The sequence below is a fragment of the Bos indicus genome, chromosome 15, assembly GCF_029378745.1.
Source record: "Bos indicus isolate NIAB-ARS_2022 breed Sahiwal x Tharparkar chromosome 15, NIAB-ARS_B.indTharparkar_mat_pri_1.0, whole genome shotgun sequence".
Taxonomy (NCBI): Eukaryota; Metazoa; Chordata; class Mammalia; order Artiodactyla; family Bovidae; genus Bos; species Bos indicus.
In genome coordinates, this window is record NC_091774.1 from 52,541,226 (window position 1) to 52,565,770 (window position 24,545).

Below are 24,545 nucleotides of genomic sequence, written 5' to 3' on the forward strand. Positions count from 1 at the left end.
TATCTCCCATTTGAGTTTGAGTTTGCTCAAACTCATGTCCACTGAGTCAGTGATGCCATCCAACCATCTCATCCTCTGTCACCCGCTTCTCCTCCTGCATTCAATCTTTCCCAGCATCAGGATCTTTTCCAATGAGTCAGTTCTTCGCATCAGGTGGCCAAAGTATTGGAGTTTCAGCTTCAGCATCAGTCCTTTCAATGAATATTCAGAACTGATATCCTTTACCATTTGACTGGTTGGATCTCCTTGCAGTCCAAGGGACTCTCAAGAGTCTTCTCCAACATCACAGTTCAAATGCATCAATTCTTTGATACTCAGCTTTCTTTATGGTCCAACTCTCACATCTACACATGACTTCTGGAAAAACCATAGGTTTGACTAGATGACTATTTTGTCAGCAAAATAATGTCTCTGCTTTTTAATATGCTGTCTAGGTTGGTCATGGGCTTCCCTTGTGGCTTAGCTGGTAAAGAATCCACCTGCAATGCGGGAGACCTGGGTTTGATCACTGGGTTGGGAAGATCCCCTGGAGAAGGGAAAGGCTACCCACTCCACTATTCTGGCCTGGAGAATTCCATGGACTGAATAGTCCATTGTGTCAAAAAGAGTCAGACACGACTGAGCGACTTTCACTTTCAGGTTGGTCATAGCTTTTCTTCTGAGGAGCAAGTGTCTTTTAATTTCATGGCTGCAATCACCATCTGCAATGATTTTGGAGCCCAAGAAAATAAAGTCTGTCACTGTTTTCATTGTTTCCCCATCTATTTGCCATGAAGTGATGGGACTGGATGCCATGATCTTAGTTTTCTTAGTTGAGTTTTAAGCCAACTTTTCCTTTCACTCTTCCACTTTCATCAAGAGGCTCCTTAGTTCCCACTATGCCAAGTTGGCTTCCTAAGCAACCTACCTCTTTTTTTTTTTTTTTTAATTGAAGTATAGTTAGTTTGAAACTGCTAGGTGGTGTTCTGGGGGCTCTGAGGAGCTCTGGTTCTTTGTGTTTCAGCTCAGAAAGAATTCAACAAGAGGCAAAGAGATAGGCAAGAAATGATTTATTAGAATAGGATGATTTTGAGGCTTGCAAGCAGGAGGGTGAGAGGGTACTACACCCCCAAGAACTTAGTGGGCTACAGTTTACAATCAAAGAAAAAGTGGGGAGGGGGAAAAGACCACGTTCTTTCTCGCTCTTGAATGAATGCCATGCTTCCATCACAGCTTCTCCTCCATGTCAGGTGGGGAATTTTCTTGTCTGTATATGGTCAAGACAGGACTGTATTGGCACAATGGAAATGAGCCAAAAGTGGTAACATATATGCTTTGGCATATATTTCAAGTTTCAGTATAACATCACCCTTTCCTTATGTTTTTGTTTTTAATGTGTCCAGAGGAGCATGTCCTAGGAATCCTTAATTTACTGAGTTTCCTGGACAGGATGTGGGTCTCATGCCACCATTGTTTTATTGTTTGGGAGCACGTCTCACACTTCTGTTGTGTGGTTTTGTTACTAAGTAAGCCTGCTTGGCTTTGCAATTAAACAAACCCGCTTTCTTTAGTGATCATTAACTTACAGGGGTCTCCCATACTTTTTCTTTACTTACATCCCTTAGTGTGATTAACTATTTAATTAACTACTTTGTCCCTTTACTCTGTCCCTATCAGAAGTCAAAGACAAATATATCACTTATATGTGGAATTTTAAAAATGATACAAATAAACTTAATTACAAAACAGAAATGGACAACTCTTTTATTCAGAGAGGACTTAAAGTTACTTCTGCTTCAGGGAAAGACCACTGAATCACTCTAAATGGATCACTGTAAATGAAATTCTCAGGTTGGAGTTGGTTTTTTTTTTTTTTGGTCATTCAAATAGCATGAAGAGGTTGTTTGGCAAGGGGTCTTCCCTGGTGTTCCAGTGGTTAAGAATCTGCCTTCCAATTCAGGGAACATTTGTTCTGTTCCTGGTTGGAGAACTAGGATCCCACATGGCTCAGAACAACTAAGTCCAAGCACCACAACTACTGAGCCGAGACGCCCCACTACTGAGCTCACATGCCACAACTAGAGAGAAGCCTGAGCATTGCAATAAAAGGTGCCAACTAAGACTGACACAGTAAAAAACAAATTAGTTTTTTTTTTAAAAAGTAGCTTTGCTTCCAAATTCTTTTTTCTTTTCTTTTTAAAAAACGCTTCCAAATTCTTGGTGGCAATGTCCTCTCCCTCCCACAGCCACAAAGGTTCAATTTTCCCTCGCTGAGGGTGCAGCCCAGCTTTCTGCAGAGAGGCTCTCCTGCAGTCTTCACTACAGGAGGCCCTCATCTCTTTTTTCCCCACAAACCATGAAGTGTGGAAACAGAGGCTCCCATTCACCTGGCCCAGCAAAAGCTTTCAGAGTGAAAGCTAGTTCCAGCACTCCACTTACCTATCTGGCTGTGTTCCCTAGACTGAGAATTCCTTTTTTTTTTTTTGCCAGACGCCCAATGTTTGTAATGAAGGTACGGTTTTTTGTTTGTTTTGTCTTGTTTTTTGGTTTCTTTAAACAAATATTACCCAGGATTGATAGTTGTTGTCAGTGGATGAGTTGATCCAGGTCGTAGTCTACTATGTTCCCAAAACAGAAGTACTCACTACATTTTTCAAGAGTAAACGGTTTAGAAAAACAATGAGATTTGGAATTTTTTTCACTGAAAATAAAAAGGATGGTTGGTTTAAACCTTCCTTGTTTGTTTGTTCCAGAACAGGAACTATTCTCATTAATCAAGGTCTACAGTTACAACTCAAACACATATTTCTTTGGAAAATGCTTACCCAAACAGACAATTGTTTTGGAACTCTGAAATCCCTGAACACCATTTGAAATTAAATAACTTTATAGTTGTATAAATCACCAAAAGAAAGATACCATTGGTCAAATTGAGTTGAACTGAGTTTTTTGAACTGTGGTGTTGGAGAAGACTCTTGAGAGTCCCTTGGACTGCAAGGAGATCCAACCAGTCCATTCTGAAGGAGATCAGCCCTGGGATTTCTTTGGAAGGAATGATGCTAAAGCTGAAACTCCAGTACTTTGGCCACCTCATGTGAAGAGTTAACTCATTCGAAAAGACTCTGATGCTGTGAGGGATTGGGGGCAGGAGGGAAGGGGATGACAGAGGATGAGACGGCTGGATGGCATCACTGACTCGATGGACTTGAGTCTGAGTGAACTCCGGGAGTTGGTGATGGACAGGAAGGCCTGGCGTGCTGCGATTAATGGGGTCACAAAGAGTCGCATATGACTGAGCGACTGAGCTGAACTGAACTGAACTGATGTACCTTTCTAGGAGGATGGCATGGTATGGGGAATGAATGTGTGGGCTGAGGTGCCAGACTACATGGGTTCAAATCCCAAACCTGCCACTTACCAGCTCTGTGATTGGGGAAATTACTTAACTCTGGGTCTCAGTTTCCTCATCTCTAAAATGGAGATAATAATAATGCCTATCCTATAGGATTGTATTGAGGATTGTGTGATTTAATGTTTGTAAAGCTTTTTTTTTTTTTTTTGGTTGTGCTATGTGGTATGTGGGTGGGGTCTTAGTTCCCTGACCAGGGATCAAACCCATGGCCCCTGCAGTGGAAGCTTGGAGTCTTAACCACTGGACCACCAGGGAAATCCCTTGTAGAGGATTTATATTAGTGTCTGACCCAAGATAAGCTCCACATATGCATAAAAAAAAATCCCCTATAAGGACTTCCCAATACAGGGGACCTGGGTTCTATCCCTGGTCTGAGAACTAGATCCTACATGCTGCAACTAAGACCAGGTGCAGTCAAAAAAAAAAAAAAAAAAAATATATATATATATATATATATATATATATATATATATATATTAGATCTCCTATATATAAAAACAGACTAAGAGCCATGAAATTAAGAGATGCTTACTCCTTGGAAGAAAAGTTATGACCAACTTAGATAGCATATTTAAAAGCAGAGACATTACTTTGCCAACAAAGGTCCGTCTAGTCAAGGCTATGGTTTTTCCAGTGATCATGTATGAATGCGAGAGTTGGACTGTGAAGAAAGCTGAGCGCCGAAGAATTGATGCTTTTGAACTGTGGTATTGGAGAAGACTCTTGAGAGTCCCTTGGACTGCAAGGAGATCCAAACAGTCCATTCTGGAGGAAGTCAGCCCTGGGTGTTCTTTGGAAGGAATGATGCTAAAGATGAAACTCCAGTACTTTGACCACCTCATGTGAAGAGTTGACTCATTGGAAAAGACTCTGATGCTGGGAGGGATTGGGGGCAGGAGAAGGGGATGACAGAGAATGAGATGGCTGGATGGCATCACCAACTCGATGGACGTGAGTCTGAGTGAACTCCGGGAGATGGTGATGGACAGGGAGGCCTGGTGCTCTGCGATTCATGGGGTGACAGAGTTGGACACGACTGAGCAACTGAACTGAACTGAACTGAACTGAAGATTCTTTAAACAAATGATTTCTCTGTCCTTTGGTCTTCTACATCCTAGGTTTTCTGCAAGGGAATAATATCTCCATTTTGATAAGTTTCTAGTTTAAAATGCCTTACTTTTATGAGGCAAACAAAATTCTTTTGTCTCTGAATATTCTTTACTAAATGCAAAATATGTTTTATTTCTTTTGTATAGCCCATCCTCTATGCCACATTGATATAAGTATTTTGTGTAATTGTACACACACACTAAAGACTGCTTTGAAACTAATTTCCTTAAACAAAAATTATGACAATTATTTTATTATGAAATTTAATCATTCTTTTCTATCCTGAGTTAACCTGAGCAATGCATGGGTTTCACCAAGGTGTAGACTACATCTATTCCAAGGTGTAGACTTTATTTTCCTATCTAGATACATGGTTTATATCTAAAAATGAGAGCAAAAGATGGTGGAATTTCTTCAAGAACAAGTTGATTGGGTCAAAAGATAATGACACTGATAGATATTCTAAATCTATTTTGTTTTAAAGTTTGTATCCTACATGCTCATGGGTTCTGGCTATGATTTGAGAGCTTCCTATACAGAGACATTATGATCAAAGAGTTCTCAGCATTCCTAGGTGTGAAACTGAGACATAGAACAAGGTGGTTTAAAGTCATTTCAAGAGCAGTGGAAGAGAAAAAACTCGACTGGCCAGGAGATGCTTGCAGATTGTCAGGGTAGACAGATTGAGATAGTCTTAGAAGCCTGTGTTTGAAAGAGGCAGTGAGGAATGAACAATCAAAGGTTATCATGGGAATATAAATGTACAATCATTACTGTTCTCTGTAACGAACAGTATGGAGGATCCTTAAAAAAGCAAAATAAAAAGGAATGAATTTGAGTCAGCTGCACTGAAGTGGATGAATCTAGAGCCTGTTAGTACAGAGTGAAGCAAGTTAGAAAGAGAAAAACAAATGTTGTATATTAACTTGTATATATAGAAACTAGAAAAATGGTACTGATGAATCTACTTGCAGGGCAGAAAAAAAGATGCAGACATAGAGAATGGACTTGTGGACATAGTGGGGGATGGAGAGGGTGGAGTGGATTGAAAGAGAAGCACTGAAATAGATACATTACCATGTGTAAAACAGATGGCTAGTGAGCAGTTACTGTATAACACAGAGAACTCAGCTTGGTGCTCTGTAACGACCTAGAAGCGTGGGATGGGTTAGAGGCAGGAGGAACATTCAAGAAGGAGGCAATATATGTATACTTATGGCTGATTCACATTGTTGTACAGCAGAAACCAACAGAACATTGTAAAGCAATTATCTTCTAACTAAAAATAAATGAAAAAAAAGTATTGCAAAAATTACTGATAAAAATCCAGAGTTATCAGTAAATCAAACTGACAACTCTCTTATCAGAGTCACTGGTAAATCAAACTATGTTGTTGGTTCTGCATAATTTTGGAGAGTTTCCCAAAATCTCAGAATTGTGACATTTTAGAAGAAAAGGCAATCCAGTCTGTTTTACAGATGAAGAAATGGAGACCCACAGAAATGGACTGGCAGACTAGCACATTAACTCCATAGTCAGCAAGGATCTGCTCTGCCATTTCCTAAACAGTATGATTTGGGCCAAATACATAGCCATTTTGTTTAAACATTTATTTATTTATTCAGCTGCCTTGGGTCTTAGTCGATGCATGCGGATCTTTGTTGCATCATGTGGGATCTTTGCTGAGGCTCACGAACTCTCTAGTTGTGGCTTGTGGGCTTAGCTGCTCCACAGCCTGGGGGATCTTAGTTCCCTGACCAGGGATTGATTGCAAGGCAAATTCTTAACCACTGAACCACCAGGGAAATCTGGTATATAGCTTTTTTAGATCCAAGTTACTAATATGTGAAATGGGGCTGGAATGGTAAGTATTAATTGGTAGAACACATGTGAAATGTTTAGCAAAATGCCTAACATATATTACATACTATTATCATCATTGCAGGTGGCTGCGAGGAGATCCAACCAGTCCATTCTGAAGGAGATCAGCCCTGGGATTTCTTTGGAAGGAATGATGCTAAAGCTGAAACTCCAATACTTTGGCCACCTCATGTGAAGAGTTGACTCATTGGAAAAGACTCTGATGCTGGGAGGGATTGAGGGCAGGAGGAGAAGGGGATGACAGAGGATGAGATGGCTGGATGGCATCACTGACTCGATGGACGTGAGTCTGAGTGAACTCCGGGGGTTGGTGATGGACAGGGAGGCCTGGCATGCTGCGATTCATGGGGTCGCAAAGAGTCGGACACGACTGAGTGACTGATCTGATCTGATCTGATATGATTATCATCATTATTAGTACAGGACTAAAATCTGGCTTTATAATGACTTCTAATCTGGAATAGGCTTCCCAGGTGGCACTAGTGGTAAATAATTCGCCTACCAATGCTGGAGATATAACAGACGTGTGTTCAATCCCTGGGTCAGGAAGATTCCCTTGAGGAAGTTACAGCAACCCACTCCAGTATTCTTGCCTAGAAAATTCCACGGACAGAGGATCCTGGCGGGCTCTTTGTGATCTGTGGGGTCACAAAGAGTAGGACATGACTGAAGTGACTTCACCAGCGCAAGTGAGCACGTGCATGTGCACGTGTGCACACACACACACACACACACACACATACACAATCTGGGATAATGAATAAGAAGACTCTAGATATTACTGAAGTTGAAGGAAATTTTATCTCATGCTTATGATCAACTTTTAAACTTGCATATAGTAGAGATAGCAGTACAGAATATTTTTCCTAATATTTTCCTCAAAGATAAATGTCTTCTTGCTAAAAGCCTTCTGTTATAGCAACGTTCAGGGAAATTCCCCAGTAAATATAATAACTACTTAAAAGACATGAAATTTGTTTCCCTATAAGTTCATAATAAATATTTATTTACCCTGGAAAATTCAGATATATTTGGTGATGTCAATCCCCTGCTTTAAAAGAAAATAAACCCAATAAAAACAAATGAAATAAAGAAAAAAAAACCCTAAAAATAGAATCATCATGTGATCTAGAGTCCTACTCCTGAGCATATATCCGGACAAAATCATAGTCCAAAAAGATACATGCACCCCATTGTTCATAGCAGCACTATTTACAACAGCCAAGACAAGGAAGCAACCTAAAGGTCTGTCAACAGATGAATAGATAAAGAAGATGTGGTACTTATATGCCATGGACTATTACTCAGTCATAAACATAATGAAATAATGCCATTTGCAACAGTATGTACGGACCTAGAGGTTATCATACTAAATAAAGTAAGTCAGACAGAAAAACAAATATCATGTAATATCACTTATATGTGGAATCTAAAAAAAAAAAAATGATACAAATGAAGTTACTTAATCCTCTGGAGAAGGGCACGGCTACCCATGCCAGTGTTCTTGCCTGGAGAATTCTGTGGACAGAAGAATCTGGTGAACTACAGTGTATGGGGTCACAAAAAAAAAAAAAAAAAAAAGGAGAAACAATGTCACAGATGTAGAAAACAAATTTGGTTACGGGGTTGGGGGCAAAGGGGAAGGGAGGGATAAATTGGGAGATTGGGATTGACATATACACACTACTATGTATGAAATAGGTAACTAATAAGAACCTGCTGTACAGCACAGGGAACTCTAGTCAATACTCTGTAATATCCTATATGAGAAAGAATCTAAAAAAGAGGGGATGTGTGTGTGTGTGTGTGTGTGTGTGTGTGTGTAACATTCACTTCGCTGCATAGCAGAAACTAACACAACTTTGTAAATCAACTATATTTCAATAAAATTTTTTTTTAAAAAGGATATTGTAAAAGACTTCAATTTGAGTTCTTTTTTTTATTGAGGTCCTTAATGTGGTTGTTTGTGTTTTTTTTTTTTTTTACCTTTCTTAGGTACTTATGTGGGTGGCAGTCAAGGATTTGGCCTTCCTTTTATAAATGAGGGGAAACAGACTATGCTTTCCCAAAATAATTGCTCTTTGGCATAAGGATTATTTTGAGCTGATTATTTTTAAGAAACAGCAGGCACAGAGTGGAAGTTGTCGCATTGTCAGGGATGAAAATTATGACAATTACATTTATAAAGGAAATCTCCATTCACCAACTGTCTCCCTCTCTGTACCAGGAAGACAAAGATGACTCTCAATCATGAAAGGACACACAGTGAGCCCAAACAAGCCAGAACGTTGGAGTTCGGAACAGAGGAGGCGATGGCAGGACCATGCAAGGAGACTTGGCTCAGACTCTAAAAAGCTCCCCGAAGGTTTTCAGCAAAGCAGTTTTCGGCAGGGGTGATGGCGGGGGGAGGTGGAGGAGGAGGGCAGGGGTGCGGGGCGGCGGGAGGGACAGGTAGTAGGGCACGTGGCACAGCATGTTGGATCCTAGTCCCTGACCAGGTATTGAACCAGCACCCCCTGCATTGGAAGACCGTAGTCTTAACCACTGGACCACCAGAGAAGTCCCTAGCAAAGCATTTTAAAAAGCCAGATGAGGGTGGGATGGCAGTGATGGTGTTGCAGTTCATGCACAGTTATCTGACTGGCTGATGGTGAAGTAACAGGGTGGTGTCACAGGGGTTAACATTACTAGTTCTTAGGTTCCAGGAGGCCTGGGGCTAGGTACTCAAGGTCATCACGTAATTAACATCTTCCACTGGGGGTGGGGGAGTTTACATCCGTAAAACAACTCAGGAAATGTACATTAGATACTGTTGTCTAGGTACCTCAGAGAGGTGCTAACGCAGAAGATATGGGGAAAAGGCCTGTCCTGGGAAGGCCGTGGAGAAGAAAATGGCAACCCATTCCAGTATTCTTGTCAAGAGAATCCCATGGACAGAGGAGCCTGGTGGGCTGCTGTCCATAGGGTCGCACAGAGTCGGACACGACTGAAGCAACTTAGCATGCATGCATGAACGGGAAGGTCTCATAGGGTCCTGCTCAGTTACACAGCCAGATGGAGAGACACTGGGTGATGTGATCCAGAGGGTCCCAAGTCCAGTAACTTCTGTCCTGTGGAGCTGGAGTATACCATCTTCCTGTGACCCAGATGAGGACACCAACCTGGAAACTCTCTAAGTCTCTTTGTTCAGAGTTTTGTAACCCAAACTCTACCTTCACCTCTACCACATCATCTCTGGAGGGCAAGGAATGGGGCTGAAACTTTCATCCCACTAATCAATTAGTCTTTCTTAGCTACATCCTAAGGGACTTCATCCTTAGTTACCTCATAATTGTGATTGAAAGAGGCTTGTTATGAATAACAAAGACACTCTTATCATTCAGGAAATTCCAAGGGTTTTAGGAGCTGTTGGGTGGGAGGGTTGGGAAGGGGAAGGGAAGAATAAACACGTTTCTTATGTTATCCATGAGAAGGAAGCCACAGGGCAAATTCCAATTTTGACCCCAGTTTCATATTTTATACCAATTCCATTATCCTAAACAAATTTTAAACACCAGGGACCACAGTTGCCTTACATATATTGAGCAGAGTTAAGACTTGTCAATTGAAAGAAAAAATGCACAATGTAAGAGTTAAGTTTTATTCAGGGCCTTACTGAGGACTATAGCCCAGGAGACAGTTTTCAGCAGCACTGAGAAACTGCTCCAAAGGGATGGGGGGAGGTTAGCTTGTATATGATGTTTTGCTGGAAATACATGCAGTCAAGTATACATCTTGATAAAAGATTACTGCTAGTCACAAAGAACAGATATCTCAAGTTAATAATTTATAAAAGCACTATGCTTTTCTGTGTGTGTGGGGACATGCAAGAAGTTGGTTTCATTAAAATTCTTCCTGAGATACATCTAACTATCTATGAGGCCGCTTGCCCTAAGCACAGAGCATCCGGTTATCTTCTTCTACTTCTTTTGAAGCACAGAGTACTTCATCCTATAACACTGCTTTAATCTCTTCTGTCTGAAGCACAAAGTTGGTCAGTAATGGCAGTAGATTAGTCTCTGGTTAGCAAAATGCTATGGTGAGCAAAATGCTATTTGTTCTTCTTTTGTTTGCAGACTCCTCCCAATGTTGTTATGAGTTATATAGGAAAGATAAAATGTGGGGAGACTCAGTTTAAAATCCTTACAAGAAAAGGCAAAACTCTCCAAAATGAAGGTAAAGGAATAGTCCAACGAAATGGGAAGAACTGGAATTCAGGCAGCAGAAGAGTTGGTGTGTGTGCTTAACCCTTACACTGCACACCTCTCCACGAATCACAGGCTCTGTGCTCTTCCAGATTCCAACAAACAAACTAGATTGTTGTGGAAAATAAAAGATCACAGATAAAAGGTGAGAGTTAAAATCTGTTATTTGTTAAGAGGGACATGCAGGAAGGAATAAAGTCTGGGCTCACCAAGAAGAAGCTGGGTGGCTCTTGCTTCAAAGATCCTTGGCTCAACTTGCTAGGTATGTGGCCTGTGTTCTTAAAAAAAGGAAAAATGAATTTAATTTAGGTGCAGTTAATCACAGGCAATTTGGGCCTGAGCAAGAGATTACAACATTGAAACATTTTCTGTGGTGTTGATGTAAAATCAAAGCCATATATTAGAAAATGCTGAGAACTGTTTGTCATGAAGACTAATAACTCACCTTTGAAAGGGGTCATGGTGTTTTTCTATGAGGAAAAAACGGAAAGGCTCAGTTTTGGATCCCTACTTGAAACAACAAAGCCTTTGGAATCAAAATCAGCTCCAAAACAGAGTTCCCTGTGGTAGTCCTACCCAACAGAGAGAAGAGGTAGGACCATTATATTAGCATTCCCTGTTGCCCCTGTCTTTCTCGAGTTCTGGGATGCTTCGTATTCTGCCAAGGCCAGGTCACATTTCTATGGAAAGAAACAAAACGTACTCACAATTAGGATCTTATTATTTACTAAGAGTTGGGTGAGGGAGGAAAATTCTCCTTTCTTCTCTTCTAGGTTCTTTGGCTGGCCCAATAATTAAATCGAGAAGACAGATTAACAAGGGAAAAACAAATTAAATTTTGCATGTATGGGAACCCATAAAAATATGAGACTCAGATAAGTGACCAAAGCAGGCAGTTATTAATACCTTTTAGACAAAGAAACAGTAAATTTGTAAAGAATTGGTAAGACAAGGAAGTTTGGGCTTGGGGTAGTAAAATAGTAAAGCACTGATAAGGTTTGTTTATACAGTCTTCTTGGCCATAAATTCCCTCTCTCTAGTGATAAGGATGTCTCTCTTTCTCCTGGTATAGGAAGCGTAACTTTTATTGCTCAGGGAGGCAAAGGAGGTCAGAGTGTCTTTCTTGCACTGGCTATTTCTTCGGGAAAAATAATTCAAAATAATTAATATACCTAAGTGGCATATTCGGTTCCCCTTCTGTTGTGTGAAGAAAGGACTGATGACTAACTCACCTTAACTGCTTGACTAGTCTTATTAAACATCTCTTTTTTTTTTATAACCAGAAGAGGAGAGTGAAAAATAACGCCTTTGCTGGAGATATAATACATAATGAGGCAAGATGGTCATGGTGAAAGCTTCTAACTCTGAGAAATATTTGGGGGCCCTAAATTAATCTGTGCCCTGGACTAGCAAATATCAAGAACTGCTTTTAAAGACAACTGATACCATACTTTTGAAAAGAGTCACGGTATTCATCTAAGGGGAGAAGATGAGGTTTTGGAGGGTTGATGAAATCTTATTTTTTCCTCTAACTGGTAGCCTGCGCAACAGAAAGCTGTCTGATTGGGAGGATCACTTTTTTCATCAGGGGCCCTCTCTCAGGCTGCACCAAAGCCAGTTTCACCTAACTGGTGTGGGTAAGATTCAGACAATGGTTTCTAGGACATCAAGGTTAGTTGTTTAAGATGGAGGGGAAATTTAGGAGTCTGGAATACTACATCACAGATTTGAAATTAGGATTTGTTAGCACTAAAGAGGGGCTTCCCTGGTAGCTCAGATGGTAAAGAATCTGCCTATAATGCAGGAGACCCAGGTTCGATCCCTGGGTCAGGAAGATCAGCTGGAAAAGGGACTGGCAACCCACTATGTTGCCATTATTCTTAGTATTCTTAGTATGCCATTATTCAACCCCCTTTTCTTAGTATTCTTGCCTGGAGAATTCCATGGACAGACCATGGGGACAGAGATTCGGATACGACTGAGCGACTAACACAGCAACAACACTAAAGGGATTCAGGGACATATTTACAATAAAACTACATTTTCATACTTTACTTTCACAGTCTTATGTTTCTTTGCAGTCCCAACTGACCTTGAGGATGGCATCTGTTTTCCATGCAGTGGTTCACTTTTTGATCCTAAGTTGGTGTCTAAAAGTACAGGTAACATTTCCTGCTCATGAGTCCTCATCTCTGCTGACACCTACTCTCTCATAGCAGGCCTCCAAGGATGGGCTCCATAAATTGGGCTTGTTAGAAATTGTGAATCTCAAGAATTATAAGATAAAACTGAGAAGCTAAATAAAAGCTTAAAGCTTAATTATTTCAGAATGTAATTAGTGTACAGCCATTGTGCACACATGAATGTATCATTCATGACATATGTGACCATGTCACGTGACTTGTACATCATCTGAGCAAGGAGTACATAAACTGGAAAGTATGGAGTGCCAAGTACACGCCAGTTCCTCAGTCAATACGATGAGGGCATAGGGGCAGAAAATTTTTCTCTCTTCCCCTCTAGGTTCTTTGGCTGGTCTAATAATTAAACTGATATAAGACAGATTAACAGGAGAAAATCACATTTAACTATGTATATACAGTAGTCGACAAAGACATGAGACTCAAAGGAAAGTCACACAGTTGAGGCTTATATGCCATCCCAAGCTAAGAAATACGATAGGGGCCTGGGGCTTCAAAGGGGAGGAGAGTAATTCACAGGAAGATAAAAAAGAGCAGATATTCGATAATCAGTTGTTTGCCCTGGGACTTCCTTGGTGGTCCAGTGATGAGGACTTCATCTTCCAATGTAGGGAGTGTGAGTTCAACCCTTGGCTGGGGAGCTAAGATCCTACAATGCCTCAGTTCAGTTCAGTTCAGTCGCTCAGTCGTGTCCGACTCTTTGCGACCCCATGAATTGCAGCACGCCAGGCCTCCCTGTCCATCACCAACTCCCAGAGTTTACTCAAACTCATGTCCATCGAGTCGGTGATGTCATCCATCCATCTCATCCTCTGTCGTCCCCTTTTCCTCCTGCCCCCAATCCCTCCCAGCATCAGGGTCTTTTCCAATGAGTCAACTCTTCGCATGAGGTGGCCAAAGTATTGGAGTTTCAGCTTTAGCATCAGTCCTTCCAAAGAACACCCAGGACTGATCTCTAGAATGGGTTGGTCAGATCTCCTTGCAGTCCAAGGGACTCTCAAGAGTCTTCTCCAACACCACAGTTCAAAAGCATCAATTCTTCAGCATTCAGCTTTCTTCACAGTCCAACTCTCACATCCATACATAACCACTGGAAAAAGCATTGCCTTGACTAGACAGACCTTTGTTGGCAAAGTAATGTCTCTGCTTTTGAATATGCTATCTAGGTTGGTCATAACTTTCCTTCCAAGGAGTAAGCGTCTTTTAATTTCATGAAAATCCCCAAAAACAAAAAACAGAAGCAATATTGTAACAAATTTAATAGAGACTTTAAAAATGGTCCCCATCAAAATGTGTGCCGTGCAATGTAGATGTAGGCTTTCAGATAAAAAATGTTATCTCTGGTAACAGTTCTTTCTCTGGTATAGGCCCCTTGTCTAAATTCTTTTAGGCAGTGAAGAGGGAGGTAAAATTTTTTCCTGAGTCTGCTGGTTGTTGATTGCCTTCACCTCAAAATAATCTGCATGCCAAAATGGCATGCTTGGGGGTGGCATATTCTGCTCCCCTACAGTTCCCAAGGACACTGTTCCTTCCTTATAGGTGTCTGACCAGGTTGACTTAGACATGGCTGACCATGCATTTGATGATCAGTATACGCGCTGTACTGAAGAAATGGAGGAAATGGCACCCCAGCTGCTAAAAGAACTGGAGGCAAACAAAGAATTTTCAATTGAATGGAAATGGGCATCAGAGACATGGAACGACATAAAGAACACAATGTTTCAAAGAAACTCAATGATTTTCATGGAACAGCTCTTGTAGCCTCTTCTAATGGGGACATTGTAAATTTTAATAGAGCCATAAGAGAATTCCACAGCAATTCAGACAATTTTCAATTCAAAGCCTTCCATTATTATTTGACAAGAGCTCTTCAACTTCTTAATCAAGGAGATTGTTATACAGTATATAAATGCTCTGTCCCCAGGTTTCATTACAATGGGACTGGAAATGTAAGCTTAGGGGGATTTATCGACTCAACTTTGTCTAAAAGAAGAGGTATAAGTCCTTTTATTTTGCAAAAACGGCAGTGGAACATGTTTAAAATCACCATTTGCTTGGGCGTTCCTATTAAAGAATATTCTTACTATCCACATGAAGTGGAAGTATGTTGTGTTAGTTCATTCTAGGGTATGAAGTATATCAGAAAGTAAATGTCACTGAAAAGGAAAAATACTTTGAAATTACACTTGAGAATCCCAAAAATGATAGGAGCAATTACAACTGCTTCTATCATAGCTTGAAAAATAATAGGAGTATGGACACAAACTACTCCTATAATTGGAATAGTCAGTGCCACTTCTATGAAATCTCTTCAGGTGAGTCAGGGTCTGTGCTTGAGATGGGAGTGGTGGGGCCATCGAGAGGGGAGAAGCTACCCAGAGCAGACACAGGGAGGCTTCCAGTCGACTGAGGAGCATGTGGTCCCTGAGCAGAGTACTAATGTTCCAAAACAGAAATCAAACCTCAGGCCTAGAGACCCATGGCAACTTCTAGTTTTGCTAAGTTCTCCATCTCCCTGCTGCATTAAAAGATCAGAAAGATCTGCTGGACACCAGGGAACACGACTCATGTAAAGTACCAGAACGTGTGGTGGTGAAGTCAGGGGAGGTGGAGACCTAGTTCTAGGCAGAAATCCAGGCAAATATCCAGATGCCTGAACTGAGGCAGTGCCTATGGCGATCAAAGGAGGCCAGGGAATTGGTGTTTCTAGGAGGTATTCCAGGAGAAAGAGGGTGAAAGCTGGACAGATGGAGGAGTGTGGTCAAAAACGAGGATGAGGATGATGAATCTTGAGATTTCTAGTATGGAGAGTTTGCAGTTCCTGAGTAGGTTAGAAGACATTCCCAGCAAAGTAGCTGACTAGGATGAAATGTAGGTGAATAGTGTTGGAGCTGAGATCAAAGATCTGAAAGGTTTTGCAGGAGTAGGGCCATGTAGGAGACCGCACACAGGGATGATGCCTGGCCTGATGAAGATTAGAGATAGGAAGACCAGAGGACACAAACCTCTGGGAAGGCGTGTTAGGAATTGCTGGAAAGAGCAAAGGAGGGCATAGAGAAAGACTGTTATGTCTCCATCCCCAAGATGGGTGAGAAGTGTCACCAGGATCAACCTCCAGCAACCTTCCCCAAGGGGTCCTGGCTCTCAGATTTCTGTGATTTACACTCATTGTTCCTTCTAGTCTGAAGTCTTTGATTTCATGTCATGTTTCATCCAGTCTAAAACAGTATCATTTTAGTAACTGTCTTTTAAGACCTATCTCAAATATCACTTCCAATGTTGCTTTCCTTGATACTTTCAGGCAAAACTTGTGATCTATGCCACAGGTCTGGTGTCAAACAACCTCAGTGATAATTCAGGCTCAACCACCACTGGCTCTGTGACTTTGGCCAGGTTACCTTAATAACCTGTGTATCAACTGCTTCATTTACAAAATGAAGACACAAATAATAAATAGCAGATGGTAAAGAATCTGCCAGCAATGTGGGAAACCTGGGTCCAATCCCTGAGTTGGGAAGATAACCTGGAGAAGGGAATGGCTACCCACACCAGTATTCTTGCCTGGAGAATTCCATGGACAGAGGAGCCTGGCAGGCTATATAGTCCATGGGGCTGCAAAGAGTCACACATGACTGAGCTACTAAGCACAGCACAGCACAAAGTGTTTTTTAAAACTGTAATGCAATATGGTTCATCAGATTGGCAAATATATTTTTAAAATATATTTCCAGTATATATATATACATATATATATATACACACACACACACACCTTAAGTTATATATTACATCTACCTGCATTAGCAGGCGGGTTCTTTACCACTAGTACCACCTGGGAAGCCCCTCTGAAAGGCAAAAAAGAAAAAAGTCGAAAGTGAATTTGCTCAGTTGTGTCCGACTCTTTGCGATCCCATGGACTGTAGTCTACCAGGCTTCTCTGTCCATGGGATTTTCCAGGCAAGAGTACTGGAGTGGGTTGCCATTTCCTTCTCCAGGGGATCTTCCTGATCCAGGGACTGAACCCAGGTCTCCTGCATTGCAGGCAGACGCTTTACCCTCTGAGCCACCAGGGAAGCCTGAAAGGCAAGAGGAGAGTCTAATTGCTGGCCAAGTATATGGATCCTCTAGAGCCTACCCCGGAGAAGGCAATGGCACCCCACTCCAGTACTCTTGCCTGGAAAATCCCATGGACAGAGAAGCCTGGTGGGCTGCAGTCCATGGGGTCGAGAAGAGTCGGACATGACTGAGCGACTTCACTTTCACTTTTCACTTTCATGCATTGGAGAAGGAAATGGCAACCCACTCCAGTATTCTTGCCTGGAGAATCCCAGGGACGGGGGAGCCTGGTGGGCTGCCATCTATGGGGTCACACAGAGTTGGACACCACTGAAGCGACTTAGCAGCAGCAGCAGCAGAGCCTACCCTCTTGGTTTTCTGAACATAATGTAAAGCTCAGGAAGCTTGAGAGGTCCACATCTTGAGCAACCCCATACGGAAACCTTTCCTTCTGTTCTGCCCCTCTGCAGGAATGAGAGAAAGTCCTAACTCCTGCTGCCACTGCCCGGCCTCCTGGTCCTGCTGCTCTTCCCTGCTGAGCTGGAATCCTCCCCTGCATGGGGCCTGGTTCTTCAGGGGTTTGTGAACAGGGCTGTTGGAGGAAGGCAGAAGGGCAGGGGGCTGACTGGCTTGCCAGCATCGGCAGTACTGTCGGACTTTTGCATCCACAGGTTCCACCAACCACGGGTTGAAAATACTGGAAAAAGAGTTCAGAAGTTCCAAAAATCAAAACTTGAATCTACCACAGATTCAGTAGCTATTTACATATAATTTACATGGTATTTACAACTATTTACATAGCATTTACATTGTATTGGGTATTATAAGGAATCTAGAGATGATTTAATGTATATGGGAGCATATGTATAGATTAAATGCAAATACTGTGTCATTTTATATAAGGGACTTGAGCATCCTTGAATTTCAGTACTCGCAGGTGATTCTGGAACAGTTTCCCCACAAATACCTTCAGACAACTGTACCGTATTAGGAAAGGTGGGACACAGGATCTTTTTCATGGCCCACGTTAGTTCTCATGTCCCCTAAGACATCTGAGGGGTCTGCTGGATCTGAGTGCAAAAGTGTGTGCTCCATCTTCAAATTTATTACCTGAAATAAATCTCAATTCTCTTGATACCTTGCTGTGATTAAAAAGCAATGTTTTTATGCACTGTCAGCAGTAACAGTCTTAAAAATGCAATTTCATTGTGATGAATGTTATAATCTAAAGAAATAAATCATTTATAATCACACCTTGCTTTTCTGTAACTGTGTATTTCTGCAGGCTGTATTATTTGCTCAAGAAATTCTCCCAAAGAATCAGACAGGATGCTGTTGAAGAGGTTGAAGAGGTTCATGTTTTATACTTGTCACAGATAGACTTGCAGCCCTGATTGACTGAGCCAGAAATGTAAGCGCTGAGAATGGGCTATCCTGTATAGCTCAGGCTATAGGCAACTTAGTAGTTAACTTGTAGCAAAAGCGGTAGAATAGGAAGATTAAAATAAAAGAAACAGATCTAATACAGAGTCAGATTGTTCTTCCCTATTACAGGATGAGTCAATGAATGGTATTGGGATGACTGGCTCTACACATGAGAAAGATTAACAACAACAAAAAAAGAATGCCTACATTGCACCACACCTGAAAGTAATCACAAGGAAATTAAAGGTCTAAATATGAAAAATAAACCTCTAAAACTATCACCAAAGACATAGGAGTTTGTTTTTGTTTTGTTTTGTTTTAACTCAGAGAAGGAAGATATTTCTTAAAAGCAAACAAAGAAAAGATTTACTTCTTGCTTAATTCAGGCCGTAACAGAGCTCTGCTCACAGTCACACAGGGAAGCAGGATTCTGGCTCTATCACAGAACACACTGCTGTAATAGGGGGACAGCTGGAGGCTGTTTGATGAAATAAGGTTGTGATATTCTTGAGCAAAGATGCTTGTGGGAGTTTGGCCCAGTTCGTGACAGAATCTTGCTGGTTGTTGTGGACTCACCAATGGTGGCCTAGAGAGCCAGGTGGGAGAGTGAGGATGCTTTAGGTACTTACTGCTACTACTGCTTCCCAGGATGGTGAGGTACAGACACAGCTTCTTATTTATCTAGGGACAAGGTGACATCATAGTCACAAGAGTCTTAATGTTAGGATGACCTAGGGTATTGGTTATAAATCCTGGTTCATGATGATCCAGCAGCAGGGTTAAGGGGGAGCTCCAGAATGGTGTGTTTTAATAGACCTCCTTCAGCAATATGTGAACCGTGAACTTCCTGATGTTCAAGCTGGTTTTAGAAAAGGCAGAGGAACAAGAGATCAAATTGCCAACATCTGCTGGATCATGGAAAAAGCAAGAGAGTGGCAGAAAAACATCTATTTATGCTTTATTGACTATGCCAAAGCCTTTGACTGTGTGGATCACAATAATCTGTGGAAAATTCTTCAAGAGATGGGAATACTGGACCACCTGATCTGCCTCTTGAGAAATTTGTATGCAGGTCAGGAAGCAACAATTAGAACTGGACATGGAACAACAGACTCGTTCCAAATAGGAAAAGGAGTTCGTCAAGGCTATATATTGTCACCCTGTTTATTTAACTTATATGCAGAGTACATCATGAGAAACGCTGGACTGGAAGAAACACAAACTGGAATCAAGATTGCCGGGAGAAATATCAATAACCTCAGATATGCAGATGACACCACCCTTATGGCAGAAAGTGAAGAGGAACTCAAAAGCCTCTTGATGAAAGTGAAAGTGGAGAGTGAAAAAGTTGGCTTAAAGCTCAACATTCAGAAAACGAAGATCATGGCATCCGGTCCCATCACTTTATGGGAAATAGATGGGGAAACAGTGGAAACAGTGTCAGACTTTATTTTTCTGGGCTCCAAAATCACTGCAGATGGTGATTGCAGCCATGAAATTAAAAGACGCTTACTCCTTGGAAGGAAAGTTATGACCAATCTAGATAGCATATTCAAAAGTAGAGACATTACTTTACCAACAAAGGTTCGTCTAGTCAAGGCTATGGTTTTTCCAGTGGTCATGTATGGATGTGAGAGTTGGACTGTGAAGAAGGCTGAGCGCCGAAGAATTGATGCTTTTGAACTGTGGTGTTGGAGAAGACTCTTGCGAGTCCCTTGTACTGCAAGGAGATCCAACCAGTCCATTCTGAAGGAGATCAGCCCTGGGATTTCTTTGGAAGGAATGATGCTAAAGCTGAAACTCCAGTACTTTGGCCACCTCATGTGAAGAGTTGACTCATTGGAAAAGACTCTGATGCTGGGAGGGATTAGGGGCAGGAGGAGAAGGGGACGACAGAGGATGAGATGGCTGGATGGCATCACCGACTCGATGGACGTGAGTCTCAGTGAACTCCGGGAGTTGGTGATGGACAGGGAGGCCTGGTGTGCTGCGATTCATGGGGTCGCAAAGAGTCGGACACGACTGAGCGACTGATCTGATCTGATCTGACCCCTCTCTCATCCCAACATTCATAGCCTCACCACCACTTTCTTCCCCAAGTATCGTAAGGACCAATCTCATTTTGCCCTTGGCCCCTGTTTATGAAGCCCAGGTCTTTCGGGTCCTCCATACAAGGCTCCACACATTCTCTATCTCACACTTCTTTACCTTCTGAAATGCTTCCACTGTGCCCCTGGAACTCATGGTGAGTGGTTAGAAACAGGTCATCAATCTCTCTCTAAATGCGGCCTTCACCCTCTGGATCTAACTTAGACACAACCTCACAAGGACATGTCAGCCTCATTCTTCCAAAGCTCAGACTAAGAAACCAGGAGTTAGCCTTGACTCCTGTCTTTGCCTCACACCCCACATCTGGGCCATGAACAAAATGTACTGTGTCTACCTTTCAATTGTATACTGAATCCAGTGCAATCACCTCTTACCACTCCACCGCTACCACCTTGGTCTCAGTCCCCACTATTTCTCACCCAGATTGTTTCAGTGATCTCTGCTGTAGATAGTAATCAGACTGTCTTTCTTAACTGCCCCCCCCGACGCCCCGCCCATTGCTCTCCTCACTCTTGGAGAGGTTGGAAAGTTAAAAGCCACATTTCCCAGAGCCCATTGTAATTTGTTGTTGTTGTTTTGTTCCTAAGTCGTGTCCAGCTATTTTTGGACCCCAAGGACTATAGTCCACCAGGCTCCTTTGTCTATGAGATTTCCCAGGCAAGAATATTGGAGTGGGTTGCCATTTCCTTCTCCAGGGGATCTTTCCAACCCAGGGATGGAACCTGAATTGGCAGGTGGATTCTTTACTACTGAGCCACCAGGGAAGCCCCCCATTGCAATTAAGGTCTATGTATTAGTTCCTGATAATAATCACACACACAAAATACAGAAGGTGGAAATGGAATCATCTCTTTGATGATGTGAATGCTGGCAAGCAAAGGGAAACAAATAGGACTATTTTGGTGACTGGATTCTGGATCCCTTTTCCTTCCAAGGTCTCTCCACCAGCTTCATGGGTGTGAGAGCCAGTTTGGAGTATAGCAATAATTGCAGCCATCAGAATCAGCTTTCTCACAATTGGGTTTCATCACAGTGGTGAGACTTTAAAGACCAATGCCAGTGAGGACACCTGACTTCTAGTCCTTCAGCTCTTCCAACAATTCTGTAAGCTCCAAATTTCCTATATTAAATCCCTTTCTGTTTAAAACACCTGAGCAGTTTCTTTCTTTCGCAGGACCCTGACTGATACAACCTCCTAACTGATCTTCCTCCTTCTACTCTAACCCACCAGAATGACTATGAACTTAAGCCTAAACATATTGTTTCTCTGCTCAAATCCTCGGATGGCTAACAGCCAAAGTCCTTACAGTGCCCTGAAAAGGCCATATCCAATCTGCTATCCCATAACATTGTGATCTCATCTCATCTGATCTTTTGCCTCCCTGTCACAAACACTCCATCTCTCTTTCTCCTATTCTGCTTTATGCTTCCACTTAGCACTTGTCACAATTTAAATTACTGTACATGTATTTTCAATGCCATTTCATATTGCATCCTGCCCCCTCCATACTCCTGGTTCTTCTTGTCCTTCTTAGTTTTCTTTTTGCATAACAAAAAGTTACTACCTACAATCATCCAGTATCATTTGTCCATGTGTTTGTTTATTGCCTCTTTCTCATTTCTAAAACTTAAGCTCCAAGAGGACAGGGATCTGTGTATGCTTATTTCACTGATCTATCCCAGGCATTGAGAATAATGCCTGCCATGTATTAGGACCTTAGGAAAATTTTACTTCCACTTAATTTAGATTTTGGGTTATGGGGATTAAGAAATTAAATTCAAAGTCTTGCAGGAACTAAAATACCACATTTGCATTTTCATTTCCCACTGTGGTAAGATCAAGGAGAAGACCTATAGTCATCTTTTAACAGAATTCACAGTATAATTTATTTTCTCAAAGGGTTTGCCTTGACAGAAAATATTAAGGGCGCATGTATTAGAATTTAATTTCCTGGTATTTATTTACTTTTCTGTTTTATGTCTGCTTGTTTGAGAACTTTGCCTGTAAAACTCACAGTTGATAAAGGCACATTGTTACAAAGTACCTGGGGGACCAATAAGGCAGAACTCCATCTGATAAAGGATGAACACGGGCAGGATTAGATGGCTGTTCCTTCCTGCTTTTTTCTTTTTTCCCTCAACTCCAAATCACAAGCAGCAGCTGATGTCAAAGCCTAATCTGTTCCATCCAGCCCCATTCTGGCCGTGAGGGCTTCTGTTACACTTGACTAAGATGAATTCCCCAACTGAGAAGGATCATATATAACGCACATTCATACCCGGAACACATTTTTTTCTCTTAAAACACAAGGATTCTCAGGGATCCATGAGGATCACAAGTCCAAGATTTCAGATTCTGGCAAGACTCTTGGTCAAACAAAACTAACGTTCAGAGAACACTGCCTAACGGTGAGGGTATGAGTTGCTGGAACAGAAGCAGTAGTTGATCCACACCACTACTGGGCATTTTTTTTTCTAAGGAGAAGCCATGCATAAATTTAGAAAAATATATAGCTCTCAGTCTCTGCTATTATCCTCTTGCTATTATCTTTATCTTAGAGTATCTGTCCACAGGGAACAAACTCCAGTTGCTCAGCTTGGGGTTCACCTACCTCCTGCCTCACCAGGGTGTTCAGTTGAATGAGGAAAAGTGAAAGAGATCCAGCCCTTATCCAGTCACTTAGGAGCTCTTGCAGGTTCTGCTGGCAACGGAACTAGTTAATTAACATTTAATACAGTAACCTGCCACTATGGGTTTAAACCCTAGACATGTGCAGCCACCAGGGGGCGTGGTGTGTACATTTACTCTGTCTTTTCTCAACACCCAGAGCATCCAACACAAGTTTTTCAACATGGATCTGAAACTCTCAGGCAGGCTGGTAGATTGTTTCCCTTGACTGGAGGGGGAGAAAAAAGATGAGTCATCAACATAAATAAGGGGAAAACACCCTTGAAGAGACTAAAACTAAGAAGTTAAAGAACATTGTCAGTGATTTATGTACACATAGTCATTTACTGGTAATGTGCTCCAGATAACTGAACAAGGGACAAATTACTTTAGAAAATGGGAAACTCTGGAAAGGAAATGAGGGAGCTTGGGGGTTCCCAACAGGAGAATTCAAATGAAGACTATGCTGAATCTCTTTGTTTTCAGTAAAATATCAGCTGGGTGGTGGTGTCATCTGTGAAAGCAGCAAAAGGAAATCCCATGATTCCCAGCTGTGGGAGGACCTGGGCTGTGGCTGTGGACAGGCCGCTTGGCAGAGGGGATCAAGGGCCTCCTTATATTTATTTTACCGAGTAATGGAATTCTCAGAACCTACCTTATTAGAAATCTTAGTACTGAAGCAGTTCTTAAAACCTTTGTGACTACCCATTTTTGGCCTGGTGTGAATTTGCATATCACTGGTCCTGATCTGCATATTTATTTTGTAACTCAGCAGGAACCATGAAGCCTTTAAACCAAAGTTAGATTTTCCTGGTTCCCATCCAAAAACATTTTGAAGAAAAGGCTTAGGTTTGAAAACAGGAATAGTGTTTGAAGTTGTAATAATAACCTAGTTCATTTTCCAAGGTTATTTACACATACTCTGTTTTAATTCTTTAAGAATATAAAATTTACCTTTTACCTAAAGGTCTTAATACTCAGTTGAGTAGTTTCATTTTTTTCAATTGGAAGTCATTTTTCTAACTTAAAAACTGTTAAAAGACTCATTCTTTTGAAGACTAATTAATTTATTTACATGTATTAACATAAATTACAGAGTGCAATTTACAGCCTCTTTGTAAAAATGGTGTTCTGCAGTTTGGAAGGTTTTATTTTTCTTTCATCCTGGAGGGCTTTTCATAAAAAGCTAGCACATTTAAATTAATGGAGGTGTGGCTTGAGGCCTTAACCCCAGCCCAGACATTGAATCCCTTTATTTTAGTCTTAAATATGCACTCAGGGATCTCTTGAAACCAATACAAATAGTTAATTTGTATTAACTATTATAACCTCAGTGGAGGTTGAGAGATATTACAGAACTATTTTCTACAAATCTACAGAGGGGGCCTAATTTATTCAGAAATACTTTTGATATTAAACTTATTTTTGGGTCATCTGTGAAACGACAAGACCAGTCCTCC

The 24,545-nt window shown here is 41.5% G+C and overlaps 1 long non-coding RNA gene across 2 annotated transcripts in view; it reads right to left on the minus strand.

Annotated features, from left to right (window-relative positions):
- Positions 1–348: 348 nt before the first annotated feature.
- Positions 349–24,545, minus strand: part of LOC139187333 (uncharacterized) — a 49,803-nt gene continuing 25,606 nt past the window's right edge. For both annotated transcript variants that reach the window (XR_011570883.1, XR_011570884.1), the window contains exons 2-4: positions 10,836–10,904; positions 6,885–7,020; positions 349–1,246 (exon numbers count right to left, since the gene is read on the minus strand). This is a non-coding gene — a long non-coding RNA (uncharacterized lncRNA). The remainder of the gene's footprint in view (positions 1,247–6,884; positions 7,021–10,835; positions 10,905–24,545) is intronic.